This window comes from Pleurodeles waltl, chromosome 10, assembly GCF_031143425.1.
Source record: "Pleurodeles waltl isolate 20211129_DDA chromosome 10, aPleWal1.hap1.20221129, whole genome shotgun sequence".
NCBI lineage: Eukaryota > Metazoa > Chordata > Amphibia > Caudata > Salamandridae > Pleurodeles > Pleurodeles waltl.
Genome location: NC_090449.1, coordinates 15,453,381 through 15,459,562, shown reverse-complemented (window position 1 = coordinate 15,459,562; position 6,182 = coordinate 15,453,381).

Below are 6,182 nucleotides of genomic sequence, written 5' to 3'. Positions count from 1 at the left end.
TTTAACCAATCGTCCAAGTAAGGGAATACATGCATGTGCCGTCTTCTGATGTGAGCAGCTACTACTGCAAGGCATTTTGTGAATACCCTTGGGGCTGTTGTGATGCCGAACGGTAGCACTTTGAGTTGGTAATGCACGCCTTGGATTACGAACCTTAAGTATTTCCTGTGGGAAGGATGGATGGGTATGTGGAAGTAAGCATCTTTGAGGTCTAATGTTGACATGCAGTCCTGTTGTTTGAGCAAGGGAATCACGTCTTGAACTGTCACCATGTGAAAGTGATCTGATTTGATGTAATGATTTAGTGTTCTGAAGTCTAATATGGGTCTCAGTGTTTTGTCCTTTTTTGGAATTAGAAAATACAGGGAGTAAACACATGTTCCTTTTTGATGGTTGGGTACTAGTTCTACTGCTTCCTTTTGTAATAATGCTTGGACTTCCAGTTGTAACAGATCTAAGTGTTGTTTGGACATGCTGTGTGCTCTTGGAGCCACATCTGGTGGAAAATGTAGGAATTCTATGCAATAACCATGTTGGATACTGGCTAGGACCCATGCGTCCGTAGTTATGTGTTCCCAGTTTTGGTAATCATCTGTGAGCCTCCCCCCCAACTGGTGTTGTGTGTTTGTGACGTTGGAGTCACTGTTTAGTTTGCGGGGTTTTTGGGCTTTGGAATTTCCCTCTTGTTTTAGGGAACTGTCCACCCCAATACTGTCCGCGAAAAACTCCTCTCTGATATTGGCCCTGGTATGTGGGTCTGACTTGTGAGGTGGAAGGCTCTGTGGTCTGGGCCCGAAACCCCCCTCTAAAGTGCGGCTTCCTAAAAGTGCCTCTGCTCTGTGGGGAGTAGAGCACGCCCATGGCTTTGGCCGTGTCAGTGTCTTTCTTCAGTTTGTCTATTGCTGTATCCACCTCCGGCCCAAACAATTGTTGTCCGTTGAAAGGCATATTCAGCACAGCCTGCTAGATTTCTGGCTTAAATCCGGAGGTACGTTGCCACGTGTGTCTCCGAATGGTTACCGCCGTGTTTACTGTCCTGGCCGCAGTGTCTGCTGAGTCCATAGCCGACCTTATTTGGTTGTTGGAGATAGTTTGGCCCTCCTCGACAACCTGTTGGGCACGTTTCTGGAACTCTTTGGGAAGGTGTTTAATGAAATGTTGCATTTCGTCCCAATGTGCCCTGTCGTATCTTGCCAGTAGAGCTTGCAAATTGGCAGTTCGCCATTGATTGGCTGCCTGTGCTGCCACCCTTTTGCCTGTTGCATCGAATTTCCGATTTTCTTTGTCGGGTGGTGGTGCGTCTCCAGAAGTTTGTGAGTTTGCCCTTTTCCGGGCTGCTCCTACTACCACAGAATCAGGAGTTAACTGTTGTGTAATGTACACAAGGTCCGTAGGGGGAGGTTTATATTTCTTCTCCACCCTAGGTGTGATGGCTCTGCTCTTGACTGGGTCTTGAAACACTTGTTTGGCGTGTTTTAACATGCCTGGTAACATTGGCAAACTTTGGTATTGGCTGTGCGTAGATCACAGGGTATTGAACAAGAAGTCATCTTCTATGGGCTCTGCATGCAATGCTACGTTATGAAAAGTAGCTGCCCAGGAAATCACCTGCATGTAAGCAGTTCTGTCCTCCGGTGGTGATGGCCTTGCCGGGTAGCAATCCGAACTATTATCTGAGACCGGTGCATCATACAAATCCCATGCATCCGAGTCATCTTGGCTCATCCCTATGTACGTTGGTGACTGCATCATTGGGGGTGTTGCTACTGGGGACAGATGTGGCGAGTGCGGTGGCTGTGGAGAAAACTGTGGTGGTGTTTTTTCTTTAGCCACTTTTGCTTTTGGCTGCATTTCCGCCTCATGGAATGCAAGCTTCCGCTTCATCTTTATTGGAGGAAGAGTTCTGATTTTCCCTGTGTCTTTTTGTATATGGAGCCTCCTATGGGTATGGTCTGGCTCTCCCATGCCCAGTTCTTGTTCAAACCTGTGGCCTTGTAATTGTGAGGAAAGGCCCTGTTCGTCTGTATAGGAGCTGAGTTTCGGCTCCGAGGCAGCATATTTCGGCACCAAAACTTTTTCGGTTCAGAGGAAACCTTTTTGGCTTTCGGGGTGCCAAGCTTTCGGTGTCGAGTCTGGTCGGAGCCGGTATCTCGGTGCCGAGTCTGTTCGGAGCCGGTATCTCGACCGGAGTCGGATGTCTTCGGCTGCTGGGAGGCCTTTTTCAGTGCTGATGTTTGGTCACCGTGTTTTCGGGTAAAGCCATGGCCCGTTGGCGGTGGCGTCCCCTGGGCCTCCATGATTTTCGAGTGAGTTTTTGCCGGGCTGGTTTACTCACGGTTTGTTGCCTCGTCGGCTGCTCACTCTCGGGCTCATCTGATCCGAATCTGGAATGGAGAATGTCTCCTCTTCTTCGATGTCGGGGTGTCCGGCCGGTGTCGACGCCATTTGAAGTCTTCGAGCTCTACGATCCTGCAGTGTCTTCTTGGATCGAAATGCCCGACAGGCCTTGCACATATCCTCTGTGGGTTCAGGGGACAAACACAGATTACAGACCAAGTGTTGGTCTGGATAAGGATACTTAGCGTGGCAGTTGGGGCGGAAGGGGGTCCGTTCCATGAGCCTAGAAGATGGACGCGGTCTGGCCGACCAGGCCCCACCGAGGAGTGGAAGCCCCGAAGGGCTGCCGGAGCTCTTCTTTCTTCGGTGTCGATGTGATAGCACTAACCCGGTACAGAGCGCAAACAATACCGTCTAATTTTCCAATTGATAACTATCTTTTCCGAACCGAAACACGGAGCGAAGAGGAACACGTCCGAACCCAATGGCGGAAAGAAAACAATCTAAGATGGAGTCGACGCCCATGCGCAATGGAGCCGAAAGGGAGGAGTCCCTCGGTCTCGTGACTCGAAAAGACTTCTTTGAAGAAAAACAACTTGTAACACTCCGAGCCCAACACTAGATGGCAGGATAATGCATAGCATGTGTATCTGCAGCTACACATGCCATCGAACATACATATATATATATATATATATATGGAAAATGTCACTTACCCAATGTACATCTGTTCGTGGCATGAGACATGACATGAAGTCCTGTTTTTTGAGCAAAGGAATCACGTCTTGAAGTGTTACCATGTGGAAGTGATCTGATATGATGTAGAGATTTAGCATTGTGAGGTCTAATATGGGTCTCAACGTTTTGTCTTTCTTTGGAATTAGGAAATATAGGGAGTAGACCCCTGTTCCTTTTTGATGGTTGGGTACTAGTTCTATTGCTTGTTTTTTTAACAATGCTTGGACTTCTAGCTGTAACAGGTCTAAGTGTTGTTTGGACATATTGTGTGCTCTTGGGGGCACATCTGGTGGGAAATTTATGAATTCTATGCAGTAACCATGTTGGATAATGGCTAGGACCCATGCGTCCATAGTTATGTTTGTCCAGTTTTTGTAGTATGCAGTAAGTCTCCCCCCCCCCCCCCCCACTGGTGTTAAGTGTTGGGGGTTTGTGACATTGAAGTCACTGTTTGGCTTGAGTTGTTTTAGGGCTTTGGAATTTCCCCCTTGCTCTTGGGAATTGTCCACCCGTTTGAGCCTCGAAACCCTCCTCTCTGGTACTGCCCCTGATAGGTGGGTCTGGTTTGTGAGATGGAAGGCTCTGGGGTTTGAGTACGAAACCCCCCTCTAAATTGTGGCCTTCTAAAAGTGCCTCTGCTTTATGGGGAGTAGAGCGCGCCCATGGCTTTGGCCGTGTCTGTGTCCTTCTTTAGATTCTCAATAGACGTGTCCCCCTCCGGCCCAAACAATTGTTCCTGGTTAAAAGGCATATTTAACACAGCTTGCTGGATTTCCAGTTTAAAACCTGACCTCCGTAACCATGCATGCCTGCAAATGGTTACCGCAGTGTTGACTGTCCGCGCTGCTGTGTCTGCCGAGTCCAATGCAGACCTTATCCGGTTGTTGGAAATTGCTTGCCCTTCAACAACCTGTTGGGCACGTTTCTGGTATTCCTTGGGCAAGTGCACCTCGATGTGTTGCATCTAGTCCCAGTGTGCCCTGTCGTAGCGAGCCAGTAGGGCTTGCGAGTTGGCAATCCGCCATGGATTGGCTGCCTGTGCTGCCACTCGTTTGCCCGCTGCATCGAACTTCCGACTCTCCTTGTCAGGCGGTGGTGCGTCCCTTGACGATTGGGAGTTTGCCCTCTTTCTTGCTGCTCCCACGACCACCGAATCTGGTGTCAGTTGCTGTTATAAACACAGGGTCCGTTGGGGGAGGTTTGTATTTTTTCTCCACCCTAGGCGTGATAGCTCTGCCTTTCACTGGGTCCTGAAAGACCTGCTTTGCGTGCTTGAGCATGCCTGGGAGCATTGGCAGACTTTGGTAGGAACTGTGGGTGGATGCCAAGGTGTTAAATAGTAAATCATCCTCTATTGGCTCCGCATGCATTGCTACATTGTGGAAAGTAGCTGCCCTTGATAATACCTGCATATATGCAGTGCTGTCCTCTGGAGGTGACGGCCTTGTTGGGTAACAATCAGGACTGTTGTCGGAGACCGATGCATCATATAAGTCCTGTGCATCCGGGTCATCCCAGTGTGTGTCGGTGACTGCATTGGGGGTGTTGTTACCGGGGACAGCTGTGGTGAATGTAGTGGAGAAGGCTGTGGCGAAAACTTTGGTGGTGGTGTTTTTTCTCTTGCCACCTTTGGCTGCATTTCTGACTCCTGAAATGCCAGCTTTCTTTTTATTTTAATTGGAGGAAGAGTTTGTATTTTACCAGTCTTTTTCTGGATGTGCAGCCTCCTTTGAGTATGGTCTGGTTCCCCCATTCTTATTTTCTGCTCAAATCTATGCTCTTGCATTTGGCTGGAAAGTCCGTGCTCTTCCATGTAAGAGCCTAATTTCGGCTCCGAGGCTGACTTTTTCAGTACCAAAGCTTTCGAAACAGTCTTTTTCGGTTCCGAAGCCACTTTTTTTTTTTACCTTGGGTGTGTCGAACTCTTGGTGCCGAGATCGTTCGGAGCCGGAATCTCGACCGGAGTCGGATGTCTTCGGCAGTTGTGAGGCCTTTTTCGGTGCCGATGGTTGGTCACTGTGTTTGATGGGTTAAGCCATGGCCTGCTGGCGGTGGCATCCCCTTGGCCTTTATGATCTTGCAGTGAGTCTTGGACGGGGCAGTTTTACTCACAGTTTTCTGCATTGTCGTCGGTAGTTCACTTTCGGAGTCATCTGAGTCAGTTTCTTGTATGGAGATCCTTTCCTCCTCTTCGACGCCGATCTGTTCTCTCGGTGTCGACGCCATTTGAAGTCTTCTGGCTCTTCGATCGCGTAGGGTGTTTTTCGATCAAAATGCCCGACAGGCCTCGCAAGTATCCTCCCTGTGTTCCGGTGATACACAGATTACAGACCTTCGCGTGGCACGTCGGGCGGAAGGGGGTCCGGTCCATTAGTTTCGACAATGGACACGGTCGGGCCAACCAGGCCCCGCTAAAGAGTGGACGCCCCGAAGGGCCGCCGGATCGCTTCTATCGTTGTCTATATCCTAACACTAAAATGGTACCGAGCGCGAACAATACCGTCAAATTTTCGATAATAGCTAACTTTCCTGATTCAAAATACGGAGCGAAGAGGAACACGTCCGAACCCGATGGCGGGAAGAAAACAATCTAAGATGGAGTCGATGCCCACGCGCAATGGAGCCGAAAGGGAGGAGTCCCTCGGTCTCGTGACTCAAAAAGACTTCTTCAAAGAAAAACAACTTGTAACACTCCAAGCACAACACTAGATGGCAGGATAATGCACAGCATGTGTATCTGCAGCTACACGACATCGAACATATATAATCTCTGCTGAATTTTATGAACTGACATGTCCTAGATACCTACGCCTGCTGCGCTTAATGGCGTCTGACAAGGACACGAGGGAAGAGAGCGGACAAGCGGGGGAAGGACAGGGAACCACACACAGCTTAGGTGCAATATAATGCAGTACGAGGGGGCGGGGAGGGGACGGTTGGGGAATGTTTTGGTTATTTTTGTAGCTTTCTGCCATTTAGTACCGGAAGGGTGGGCGTGGCTTCATACGGTATTTCTGTATTATGTTGCACTAAAATAATTATATAATATAAAAATGGATTTGAACCACAAAAAAAAAAGCCAGATAGGCAGACTTCACTCCAAAGCA